Source organism: Marmota monax, unplaced genomic scaffold (genome assembly GCF_021218885.2).
Source record: "Marmota monax isolate L192 unplaced genomic scaffold, Marmota_monax_Labrador192_F-V1.1 WCK01_AAM20220418_F8-fsc00104, whole genome shotgun sequence".
In the NCBI taxonomy this organism is placed as follows: Eukaryota; Metazoa; Chordata; class Mammalia; order Rodentia; family Sciuridae; genus Marmota; species Marmota monax.
Window position 1 is genome coordinate 3381534 of NW_026693836.1, and position 14203 is coordinate 3395736.

Genomic DNA, 14203 nt, shown 5'->3' on the forward strand with positions numbered 1-14203 from the left:
TTATATTCTTGATGATTGCCATTCTGACTGGAGTGAGATGTTATGTGGATGATAATTCACAATAAAGGGGAGCACTAGGGAAGAATAAAGTTACTTTAGATTAGGTAGAAGGGAGTGAGGGGAAGGGAGAGGAGGGGATATGGGGATAGGAAGGTTAGTAGAACGAAACAGACATTATTACCTTATGTACATAGATGACTGCATGACTGATGTGATTCTACAACATGTACAATCAGAAAAATGAGAAATTATACCCCATTTGTGTATGATATATCAAAGTGCATAAATGCATTCTACTGTCATGTATACCTAATTAAAACAAATTAAAAAAATAAAAAATAAACTTGCTATTAAGAAACAGGATCAAAGCATTATGTCAATCATTGCCTCTTAAACATCAAAGGGTAATGGACATGCTCTCATATTCCAATTCCTGTGTTACTTGTTATGCTAATAAACAATATAGGCATCTGAGAGATTGGAAGACTTTACTAATCACGAATTCCAACACTTTCTATTTTATATTTGATCTTATTTATTGTTTTCAAATTTTTCCATATTAAAAATTTCTTTGTAACTTCATTCATAGCTAAACAACATTTGTACTGTTGTTATTATAAGCCATCAAACATAAACCATGTGAGGTGCTAATGTCCACAGTCTAAAACACAAACAAAACTGTCAAGACTAATAGTACAGGATATCTATCTATCTATCTATTTATTTATTTATTTTTTCAGACTGTCTCTTCTCCACCCCTTATTCCTATAGACTGTTTTTTTTTTTTTTGGTTTTTTTTTTTTTTTTTAGTTTTTTATTGTTGGTTGTTCAAAACATTACGTAGTTCTTGATATATCATATTTCACACTTTGATTCAAGTGGGTTATGAACTCCCGTTTTTACCCCATATACAGATTGCAGAATCACATCAGTTACACATCCATTGATTTACATATTGCCATACTAGTGTCTGTTGTGTTCTGCTGCCTTTCCTATCCTCTACTATCCCCCCTCCCCTCCCCTCCCCTCTTCTCTCTCTACCCCCTCTACTGTCATTCATTTCTCCCCCTTGTATTATTTTTCCCTTTCCCCTCACTTCCTCTTGTATGTTCTTTTGTATAACCCTGAGGGTCTCCTTCCATTTCCATGCAATTTCCCTTCTTTCTCCCTTTCCCTCCCACCTCTCATCCCTGTTTAATGTTAATCTTCTTCTCATGCTCTTCGTCAGATATCTATTTAAATCCACAAAATTTCTCAATGGCTCGTGAGTAATCTAAGTTTTATTTAATGAAGACGTAAATTCTTTAATTTTCATGCTCTGGACACTTGTTTTTTGGAAAAGTATATGAAAAAATGACTAACAAAAGTTGGAGTAATTGATATCTTGTAAATTAATTAAGAATTATAGATAAAAATTTTAAATTATAATTTTATTTGTATTTGAAAATACATTGGAAATTCTACATATGCTCATAATCGAGCTCATTTTCAACAGATGTTACTTCCATTTTGATGCTGTTGTTTGTTTTACATGTACATTTTCAAGTTGACCACCAAAATGGGAAACTCCCATAGGTTTCCGATTGGCCTTGACACCAGTGATTCATTACTGCTTCCTTGCTAATAATGAGGGATAGCTTTCCTCAGCCTATTGTCTCCTTTTCAACTTTTGGAGCACAATAGTACCTACAAGCTGATGCAGTGTAAACATGTTGGTATCTGAAGATAAACACTACCCACATAATTGAAAATCAGAGCTTCCAAATAAATTGCTACCAAGATGAACTGACTGTTATGTTTACCTTATTGATAAATGTTGGCTTTAATTTAGTGATGGCAGAGCAAGGATTGAAATACTTAGCATGTGTTCTTGGTGTTGAAAGGGTTCAATGTCTGACATAAAAATGGCAGCAATAAGCTTTACATCTTTTGAAATTATCACATAATTAAGTGAATGTGGAATAAGATCTGCATAAGTCAAGGTGACATGCGGTACAGATAGGTATTTTATCATCAGTAGATAAAGAACACTTCTCAAAGCTTATATTTGATTGGCCTGATTCTGAGCAATAAATGTAACCAACAAATCAGCTCACCCAGCTAAAGGAAAACTTATAGTGTAATAGTAAGCTCTCTAATATTTAAATATTCCAAACTGAGGCCAAGAAAATCCTACTCAAGATATTTGGAGCTCTCTATGGATTTTCATGTAGACTTGGTGGTACTCCCTGGGTCCTTAGCAGGGTAAGGGGACTACCTTCCCTGTGATTGGGTTCTGGTCCCTCCCAATTAAAATTTTAAGGGTTATTTTTTTTTTGTACCAAGGATTAAACCCAGGGGCACTTAATCACTGGGCCATATCCCCTGTCCTTTTTATATTTATTAAATTTTGAGACAGGGTCTCACTAGGTTGCTTAGGGCCTTGCTAAGTTGCTGAGGCTAGCTATGAATTCATGGTCCTCCTGCTAAAATTCTCACATGAGTACCTAGTCCAGAACTGGCATGTGGTAAGTAGTAAATTGTCAAATAATGTTCACTTTCTTTTTAAACGTATAATGTACTGTGGCTACTTTATACCATACTCTGCACATGTAACTGAAGGAAGAATTCAGGATAGCAAATACATAATCCATGAAGGCATCCATTAGGCAATATGAATTGATATTGCTGCTAAGGGAAGTGATTTGGAAGGTGCATTTTTAATTCACTCTGAAAAGTAAAAGTAAGCACTTAGAAGAATTATATAAGCCATTCTAGTTGGCAAAGGTTAGCAGTTAAGAATAAACTAGGGCTATGTCAAAGTAAGCTTTTTTTTTTTCTTTTTAAGAATTTCCTGTTGATTTGATCCTTGAGCCCTCCCAGAAGATGGAGGTATTGTTGTGCATTTTCTTAAACTTATCTCTTATGCCTTCCTTTATTCAAATTCTGCATTTGAGAGTAGAGGTGCAGATAATCATTTTCTAATTTTTTTAATATATATATTTTTAGTTTTAGGTGAACACAATATCTTTATTTTACATTTATGTTGTTCTGTGCATTGAATCTAGTGCCTCATGCATGCTAGGTGAGCACTCTACCACTAAGCTACAACCCACAGCCCTCTAAATCTTTGTTTTAAATGACATTGCAAAAATTAGACAAACATTATTAGAATTCTAAATAAAATAGAAACTATATTCATGTACAATTCCATAGTTCTAAAACATAATTTTAATTGTCTATGATCCTTGTTACTTCTTTTTTATTTGCATAAATTTTCCATCATTTTAAAATATGGTCTAAATATCATATTTCACTATGCTCCTTTATATCAGAAATATTTTTCAAATTATATAAAAAAGACTATATGAGAAAATGATTGCATATGCTCAGTCCAATTCTGGGAGGACACAGAAAGAAAGGATAAAGAGTTTGCCTCCAGGAAAGGTAATTGAATAGCTGACAGACGTCAGTGGGAAGGAAGATTTACATATTGCTGCACATCACTTCTTATAAATTTTATACTTTTTAAGCATAACCAATGCTTATATTCAAAACCCTTTTTTCTGACTTTTTTTTTGTGGTGGTAAAATAAATATATTTAACTTACTATTTTAAGTATACAATTCAGCAACATTAAATACATTCACTTTTTTAAAAATATTTATTTTTTAGGTGTAGATGGACACAACACAATGCTGTGGTGCTGAGGATTGAACCTGGGTCCCACCCATGCTAGGTGAGCACTCTACCGCTGTGCCACAATCCCAGCCCACATTCACATTTTTATGCAACCATCACCACTGTCAATCTCCAGAACTTTTTTATCATCCCAAGCTGAAACTCTGGATCACTTTGGAACAATAATACCTATTATCTCCTCCCCTCAGCTCTGATAACCACTATTGTATTTTCTAACTCTTTGAACTTGTGTGTTCATGTCTGCATCAGTCAGCTTTCTGATACCATAACAAATACCTGGGATTATCAACTTGTATGGAGAAAAGGTTTATTTTGGCTCATGGTATTAGAGGTTTTAGCTCATTGCTTTTGGGCCTGTGGTAAGGCAGCACATCATGGCAGGGAGTGTGAGGTGGAGCAAATTCCTCACCTCATGGCAGGAAAGTCAAAGAGAGGCAAAGAAGAGGCTGTGGTCTCAATATCCCTTTCAAGGACACACACCCAATGACTGGAAGACCTTCCACTCGGCTCTACCTCTTAAATGTTCCACCATCTCCCGATAATACTATGGACTGGGGAACAGACTTTTAACCCATGTGCCTTTGGGACACACTTTTACAAGCCACAGTATAACATTCTGTGATTGAAGAATGCAGTTTACCTCTGGAGTGCCCCCTAAGATCTCATGTTTTGGAGGTTTGGTCCTCAGCTGGATCAAGGTGGAAACTAAGAGGTAGTGCCTAGTTGGAAGAGGTGGGTCACTGTCAGTGTGCCTTTGGGGGTTTATTTTATCCCTGGCTCCTTCCCTTCTCCTTCCTGGCCACCATAAGGTGAGGAATTTTGCTCGCCCACCAGCTCCCCTCCATGAGGTTGTGTCTCATCAAACACCTGAAGCAACAGAGCCAAGTGACCATGGACTCAAATTCCTGAGACCGTGAGCTCAAATAAACCATTCCCCCTTTAAGTTGTTTTATCTGGTATTTTGTCAGCACCAAAAAACCTGACAAATACATCAGATTATTGTATTATAAAAATGATTCCCTTAATTATTGTTTCTTATGATTCTTGGTTATGATAAATTACACTGTGTTGAATATAATTTTACACAGTACTATCTCGTTTGGGGCTGATTTGGATGCTTTTTTTGGGTGTGTCTAGCAACATGCTCCCCTTATTACAGTCTCTGAGGCATTATGCATATATTTAGTAACACCTCCCCAACGTGAACTGTAGAGTACATTCTCTCAGTATTCCTTGCTGCTTGAGAGATTTGGGTCTTGCCACAGGTATGTTTGTGACGGACTCCAATTTGAAGGGAACAATGTGAGTGGGTGGTGTAGAGTCTGCCCCTTGGAATCAGCAGCAGAGTGTGTATCATCTGTGAGGTGGCAGAGCCCAGGGAGGCTGAACAATGGTTACTGTAGTGCTTTTCCTGAGTAACCCCTGGAGGCCCCAACATGCCGTCCACTGTTACCCCTGAATGCTCAACCTTCAAGCCTTTTCTCTATTATCCCAGAGATTCTGGAAGTTTTCAAATGTCCTTTAATAAATTTCCTCTGTGCCTAAACTAGCCAAAGTGGATTCTGTTGTTTTCTATAACAAATGCTGAGCAATGCATGAATTATTTCCTTGTGATATAAAAAACATAGGCTACTTCTCAAAGGGTATGATTTGTAAAAAATGGCTCTGGCTACATATTTTCATATTTTATTCAAAAAATGTTGAACCAATCAATAATACCACCAGAAAGGTATTTTAATGCTAGATTGAACACCTTTTTCTGATATGTATTTTCATTAATTCTTTCTAACTTAGCAAATAAAAAACAAAGTCTCATTGTTATTTCAATTGATGCCGATGTCCCTACTCACTCAACCCTACTTCTCTCAAGTTCTCCTTTCAACTTCTTTTTTCCTTTATAGTCTTATGATCTTCATTTTCTCTTCTTTCATCTCAAAAACACATTCCCCATTTCATTCTCTTCTCAGCTACTAGGAAAAGCAAAAAATGGACATTGTCTAAAAACAAATGATCTTCTCACGGTAAGGAATCTTTTAATAGAGTCTGATGTTGTTTAATCTGACAAAAAAAGAAATCACTTCTTAATAGAACTTTAATAGTATAATGCTATTTACTATAATTAATTTTATTTTCACAAACATTAAGTTTGCCAATATTCATCAAAGGAAATAACTTTCATGATATGGTATTATTTACCTGAATATTTTGAAACATACATGTGATTATTATCAAAAATTCTTCTAACCTGGAAAACCTGAGTGAAATAAGTCAGTCACTGAAGGGCAAATACTGCATGATTCAACTTGCATAAGTGCATAAGTCAGTTTTGTGTTATTATAATGAAATACTTGATGTACCTGATTTATAAAGAGAAAAAGGTTATTTGAGATCATGGTTCTGGAGGTTCCAGCCCAAGGTCAAGTGGCCCCCTTGGCTTTGGGTCTCTTTCAAGGGTAGTACATCATGATAAGAGTATGTGCAGAGAAGCAAACTGCTCCCTTCATGTCTCAGGAAGCAGAAATGGAGGGAGGGAGGGAGGGAGGGAGGGAGAGAGAGAGATACCTTCATACATCATAGGCAAGCACTCTACCACTGAGCTATATCCCTAACCCTAGATCTTAGAAATTTACATCTGAAGAAGTGTTAAGACTTGGTAGAAATGTATAATGTTATTACTTGGTTTCTACTTTATAGTAAAAAGTGAATAGATGTTTTGTTCTTGGTGAAAAAATGATAGTGTCTCAGCATATGATAAAATGTTGATCTTTGCTAGTAACTAAAGACAGGTGAATGAATAAAAACAATTCAGAAGTAACATATCCCCATTAAACAACAAAACCAATGATAAAATCCGATGAGGACAAATTTTGTAAGAAATGAACTCATGTGGGCTGGGGCTATAGCTCAATGGTAGAGTGCTTGCCTAGCATGTGTGAGGCACTGGGTTTGATCCTCAGCAGTACATAAAATAAGTAAAATAAGGGTATTTTGTCCATCAACAACAATAAAGAAATATTTAGAAAAAAGGAAATGGATTCATGAGAAATTGTGTATCAACCCTGTCTTTTTTGGAGAACAGTGAAACAATCTCTCTCAAGGGTTGTAAAGGTGTGTGTGTTGACCAAAAAATTCCTGCTGCCATAAGGAGACACTTTTTTATTAAATTCAAAATGTTGTCATTGTTTTTTAACAAAATCAATTATAAAAGTATAAAGAGAATTGAATAAACCTGCGTATGGTTGTTAAAAATAAAACTGTGGATGATGTAAAATGAAAGATCAGAATGTGCAATGATGTTCCTTGCTGACTACTATGGTAGTAACCTGTGTATGTGCACTGACAGATAATAGAATTTTGGGTGATATAAAGGGTTAATTCAATTTTTAGAGCACTTGCTAGTGACCAGGAAGTCTGCCAGGTTCTTGGAAACAGAGAAAAAAAAAAGATGTAATCAAACATACATAGGTCGGTGCCCAATAATTTTTTGGTTGTAAGTGCTACAAAAATACATAAATGACTAGAATGTAGGAAGTGATTACTATGTGACAGGCACTATTTAAGTAATATATCTACATATAGAACATAGACTTATCTATATATCTTGAGCAGTTACCCTGATATTCTGTGTGTATGAAACTGTCATCATTCTGCTACAGATGAGGACTCTAAGGTAAGAGAGGTCAGGTCCTGTGCCCAAGGACATATGGCTGCGGTACAGGTAGGCCTGGATTCCGTGGGAGCTCCAAGGTGTAGCAGGTAAACCAACCTGGAAGGAATGGAGATGTTTCCAGAGAAGGTCTCACCTAGTCTGTGTCTGGCAGAACAGGAAGCAGGTAGAGGGGCCAGGGACTTCCCAGCAAATGTATGGGGTGAGTAAACGCAAAGAAATATGAAACATCATGGTACTGTAAATGCAGGAAACCAGACTGTGTTGCTGGAATAAAAAGTCTCAAAGAAAGAGTGGCAAAATTCAGACGAGGGCAGGAATCACATCAGTAAGGACCAACATGCTGTGCTGAAAACACTGGACTTGTTGAAATTGACCTTAATGGTAGAAGGCAGAAGAACTAGCATTTATTGTTCATGCCCACATGATAAATCCTGTTTGAGGTGCTCAACCTGGATTATTTCAATATATTTTCTTCTTCCTGTGAATTTTTCTTTATTACTAAGAAGTAGGGATCACAGAATATTTACTCAGGCAAGGCTCTGTAGACAACCTGTCCTATTTCATGTTGACACTATTAAAGAGATGCTACCAGAATTAATATTACAAAGGAGTACTGTTTCCAACGATAAAGTGATGAGAATAATATCCTTGCATTATTTATATTAGATAGAAGCTTTATTAATATCATGTTGTTAACCTCAAAGTGGCAGAGCCAAATCCTACTCTATGATTCTGTTTTAAAGAAGAAATAAACAGAAGACAAACGGCAGTTGTTTTAAAGATATTGTAAGAGAAATATAACTTCAAGATCAAATCCTGAGATTAATGAGCATTCATTCCAGGTCAAGGTCTCTACCCTTCAGAGCAGAGTGAGACCTGACATCTGGTTGAAGACCACTGGCAGGACTGCGATCCTCAGTGATGTTCATTATGCTATACTAATAAGGCAGAGATATTTAATAGGCAGCATAGAATGATTTTTTTTCAAATAAGGGAGTCGTTCATTTATTTAACAAACACTTATTGTATGCTGAACTCTGTCCCAGGCCTTTCCAGGAGCTGAGGTTTCCTCCTGAAAAAGGAAGTTCTTCACTGAAACAGTGTGGAGTTGTTAGGTAGCAAGAGGAAGGAATGCATTCCAGGCTGGGAGAACTCCAAACCTCTGCTGCAGGGCCTCTGAGCCCCACTGTGCAGGCTGGGTTTGGAGACATACAAGGAGCTCTCCATAGTGGAGGACAAAGTTGGAAAGAGGTGTGTGAGTCCGTGAGGCAGGATAGGTGCTCAGGGAATGGAGCTCGAAGGGCCTTTTATGCCAAATAGCAGGTTGAGTGGGATAGATCATGATGAGATGCACAATAGAAATATTACTCTGGGGACAGAGCAGAGCCATGATGGAGGGCACAAGAGGGGCTGTGAGATAAATGAATAAATGAGAATCATCTCCAAAAGTGTGAGATAATGACTGTCTCAATGAAGGCCTGTTGCAGAGAAGAGTGGTTAGGTGAACATGCCAGAAAGCAAATGGAGAGGGTATAAGAGGAATTGAGATTCTGGCCTGGGCTCCCCCTGGTGGTACCTATCACTAGGACGGATGCAGGAGGAGCAGGTTTGGGAGTTGAGATATAAATCCAGATAACATCAGTTCCAAAGTCACCTTTGGATAATCACAGAGGTCAGTTCCTATTCCCAGTGCTTTTTGGTGGGTAATTCAAGTCCACCTGATCCTCCGTGTAATGTAAAGGACTCACAGGGTCCTTCACACTCCCTGGCCCACTTTCTGTTTCTCTCCAAGGAGCAAAAATGGAGTCCATTTAAAAAAAAAAAAAAAAAAAAAAATATATATATATATATATATATATATATATATATAATTATACAACTTATAGAAGACTATACACATGTTGCTCAAGTAATATAATGTATCTTTTCTAGGTTTACTAGATCAGTAGTTCTCAAACTTATATATTCAAGACCTCTTTATACTCTAAAAAAGGGCTTTAGTTTATGCCAAATTGTACCTATTGCTATTTACCACATTAGAAATTAAAACTGAGGAGTTTATAAAACAATTCATTTAAAAATAATACAAACATTAACCTTAAACCTATTAAACATTGATCTCAATAGTGCTGTTTTTAAATAAAACATTCCCCCCGCCCCCCGCAAATATTTAACTGCATAGATAGACAGCTATAGTGATCTGTTCAATAAGAGGATTACTTGTAACTGCTTCTGCTTTCAGTCCCTGTAATCTCACACATCATTTACCTCTGGAAAACTTCAGTGAACCCTGGTGAGAATGAAAAGCAAATAATAGCTTTTTATCATTATAAAAATAAGTTTAATCTCACAGATCTCTGGAAGGATCTTGTGGAGCCCAGAGGCCCCCAGGCTGAAGTTTGAGAGCCATTGAACTAGTTCCATTAGGAGAGTGACATAGTCACATTGTTACAGAATTTGGATGAGATGCTGGGCAGGCTCAAGTGGGTCCTCCAAGTCTGGCCACCTGCATTCCACTGACTGCAGCTGTGCCTTGGAGCAGCTCTGTGGTATCACATAAGTCAAGCAGCTCTCTGGGCCACAGTAACACCATCTGTGAAATGAAGTGGCAAGACCAGAACATGCTCAAGCACCCGTCCTCCTCTCATATTGCGTGTTTATGCCTCTGCCTATAGTAGGTGCTCTGTATGTACTTTAAAAATAATGTATGAATAAACAAATAAGTAAATAATGCATGATATCATTGAAGGGACTTTTGCATTGACTGGAAAAATGTCCTAGAATTCAGGGGTCACAAATACAAATACCTGCAGGCCAGGTACACTGAACAGGTGAGCAAAACTGCAGGGAGTGGTAGGGGCCTATGGACTGGATGAATCATATTGAATTCAGATTTTTATTAGACATTATTTTAGACTGAAAGAGCAGGGTGGAGTTATTCTGTGGGCTGTGGATCGGGACTTCTGAACTAGATGGTTGTCTGGGTTCCTTCTGACGTGAAGCAGAGTCTTAATCATTCTGCTTCCTGAAATGCCAGGTGCCTCATGCTTCCTCTGTTCTCCCTCTCAGTCTAAACCTATTCATGAGAAAAGACCTAATAAACTCATCCATTGAAGGCAACTGCAACCAGTGAGACCAATACCATGAGATACTTTAATTTTTACAGGGTAAGTCTTAAGTCAAAGTAAGGATGCTCTGATTGTGGAATTCAGGCATCAGTGATCAGACCAGACAGGCATCCTTGGCTGTGATCCAGAATCCATACCGCATGTGTCTACCTGCTTACACCTGGGAGACAAGAGCTGAAGCCCTACCTACAAAGCCCTCTCTATAGAATGGCTGGGTACTTTGATCGTCTGGAGTGCTTCTCTTGGGAATCTATGTGCCTGGGAAGTGTCTGCTAAAACAGCTCCCACCTGGAGCTAGGACCTCCTTTCTAACAGAAATTCACCCATACCTGGAAGTTGGCCACAGCTAACCAGCATCTCTGATGCCACCCAATAGGTTTCCCAAAGAGCTCTGCTACTCAGGTGGCATTTTTAAGAAGTGCTGAGATAAGAAACCTGGTATACAGAAAACAGATGGGGGAGTCTGTAAGCCCCTTCCTGAGTGTCCTGCCCAGTCCCTTTGCATCCCACAGGCCTACTTCAGGAGGTGTACTCAGCGCAGCTCTATGGAGCCATCGCTGGACGAACATGGCCAGGTGGGAGAAAGCAGAGCTCCTCCTTCTCCCAAGAAGAGGGATCTAAATCTGGGTTGAATTCAATCGATTGAGTCTAGGTTGTGTTGACTTACATTTATAGAGACATTTCTCTGAATTCTGGGACCTCAGACAAAAAAATAAAGAACTCTTTCTAACTCTTTAACACTTCTTCTCTGGTCACTAATGATAAAGGTTGAGATTTCTGTACTAGTATGAATTAATGAGATTAAAAGCAAGATCATTATAAAACAAGCTCTGAGGACCCAGGACTATCCATCTATTTATTACATTCACACAGAAAAGAATTTCCAACAAAAAATTCCAAGAGTTCTGTTGCAATGAAATCCAGGTAGGCGTTTCTCAACTGTGAAAGATAGGAAGCCTCAAGAGTTCTTGGTGACAGGGTTTAGAACAAGGTATGACCACATGTGTGCACACAAGTTACAACACAGCTGATTGTGAGATTTGAGCTAAGAGGCTAGCAAGTCATAGTTAATATGTGCAGAAGATTTTGAAGGATAACCCTGTCCCATAGAGGACTGAATGAATGCCTGACCTTTCCGTCATGTAAAGATGGAAAGTTCAGTTCTTTATTTTGTGAAAGTTTCAGTTCTTTATTTTGTGTTTTCTCTTTGATAAGAAGCATAGAGTATAGTCCTAATGGCTCCAGAAGTATTACTCATGAAATGCCATGGAAAACCTCATGTCTAGACATTAGGGAGCAGGTTGGGCTTGCCACACCTGCCCGCTCCTCCTCTTAAACAACAACTCCAAGCCCTGGACCTGTGAGGAGAGCTGGATGGCTAGGTGCCTGGACCCAGTCTTGCCATTAGTTCAAGACAATGAAGTCTCTGTGGCAAGATGCAGACCTTGGTGGGTCTCTTTCTCTGAGTGCCTCCCTCAAAGGTGTCCTTCTGGTGGAACTGTCTGGGCCTAGAAGGGTCAAGTGGGCAGGTTGCTTTAGTCCAGACAGGATGTCCAGATAGGCCTTGGACTCCATTCTCGTTTTTTCCTTGGGGGAACTCTGTTCCTCTAGCTTGTGCACAGAGTTGGCCAGGGGTTCTGCAGCTATATTATGGGCTTGTCTTGGGTCTTCTAGGAGATGCAGCTTCCACATAGGGGGTTTTGTAAGTGGATTGTTCTGATTAGCAGACATGATGTTCCTTTTATGGGGTTGTGTATGACTGGATTATCAGAGTGGTACTGATACTCAGATTTAAGGCTCCCTCTGGGTATATATGGGCCAGAGGAGGCCTTAACCTACCAGGATCCACATATAAAATATCAGCGGGGGCTGGGTGCAGTCCTGAAATTCCAGATACTTGGGAGGCTGAGGCAGGAGGAATTCAGCTTTGAGGCCAGTCTCGGCAGCTTAGCAAGACCCTGCCTCAAAATAAACACTAAAAGGGCTAGAGATGTAACTCAGTAGTAGAGCATCCCTGGGTTCAATCTCTGTACCACAAAACAAAAACAAGAACAAAACAAAAGCAACTCCCTCCCTCTGTATGCTGTGTTTGTTAATGTGGAAGGAGGGGAAGATGGGGAGTAAAAGGGAGCCAGTTCCCTCTGCTTTTCTTTTCACTATATGCATATCTGAAGACTGGGTTTTTAAAAAATTGATTCATTTAAGCCATACATAGAATACATTTTGACATAATCACAAAAGCAAAGAATATATTTACTCTAATTCAGTCCCTAGCACTTTCTTTCTCCTCCTCTTCTCCCTCTCCTGATGCCCTCCCTTTACTCCACTGATCTTTCTGAAATTTACTAATCTTTTTTTTTAATACAGTGTCTTGTGGATATACTTGATGTTGAGATTCACTATGCTCTATTCATGTATGTACATAGGAAACGTTTGGTCAGATTCATTCCACTATTCTTCCCTTATCCCATTTCTCTCTCCTCCCCCGTATTCCCCTTGTCTACTCTCTGATATTTCCGGTAGTTTCCAGTTCCATCCATTTACCAGCAAATGCCATGATTTCATTATTTTTATGGCTAGGTAATACTTCATTTTCTTTATCCATCCATCTATTGAAGGGCATCTAAGTTGATTCCATAGCTTGGCTCTTCTGAATTTTGCTGTTAGAAACAATGATGTGGCTGCATCCCTGTAGTATGCTGATTTTAAATCTTTTAGATAAATACCAAGGAATGGGACAGCTGGGTCATATGGTGGTTCCATTCCTAGTTTTTTGAGGAATCTCTATATTGATTTCCAGAGTGGTTGTGCTAATTTACACTCATACACTTCTTGAGTGTACCTTTTCCCCCACATCCTCATCAACACTTATTATTATTTGTATTCTTGATACTTGATTGCCATTCTAATTGGAGTGAAATGAAATCTCAGTGTAGTTTTGATTTGCATTTCTTTAATTGCTGGAGATGTTAAACTTTTTTTCCATGTATTTTATGATCATTATATTTCTTCTTTTGAGAAGTTACTTTTTAGTTCTTTTACCCATTTGTTGATGGGGTTATTGGGTTTTTTGGTGTTAATTTTTTAGTTCTTTGTATATTCTGGATATTAATGCCTTGAGGATCAGGTGGCAAAGATCTTTTTCCATTTTGTAGGCTCTTCAGGCTCACATTCTTGTTTCCTTTGCTGTGCAGAAACTTTTAAATTTGATGTCATCCCACTTATTTTTATTTTATTTTATTTATTGCGCTTTAATAGTCTTCGTAAGGAAGTAGGTTTCTGGGCTATATGCTGGAGTTTTGGGCCTACATTTTTTTTCTAGAAATTGCAAAGTTTTGGGCCTAATTTTTGATCCACTTTGAGTTAACTTTTGTGCAGAGTGAGAGATAGGAGTCAAATTTTATTCTTCTACATATGGATTTCCAGTTTGCCAAGCAACATTTGTTGAAAAGGCTGTCTTTTCTCCAACATATATTTTTGGTGCCTTAGTCTAATATCAGAAAACTGTGTTTATGTGGTTTTGTCTCTGTGTCTTCTATGTTATTCCACTGGTCTTTGTGTTTATTTTGGTGCCAGTACCATGCTCATTGTGTTACTGTAGCTCTGTAGTATAATTTGAGGTCCAGTATTGTGAGGTTCCCCAGCATCATTCTTTTTGTTCAAGATTGCTTTAACTATTTGGGGTCTCTTATTTTTCCAAATGTATTTCAGAACTGCTTTTTAT

General features: G+C 38.2%; 1 pseudogene; it reads right to left on the minus strand.

Annotated features, from left to right (window-relative positions):
- Nucleotides 1-1686: 1686 nt before the first annotated feature.
- LOC124105241 (cardiolipin synthase (CMP-forming)-like) lies at nt 1687-12210 on the minus strand (annotated as a pseudogene).
- Between the last annotated feature and the right edge of the window lie 1993 nt (nt 12211-14203).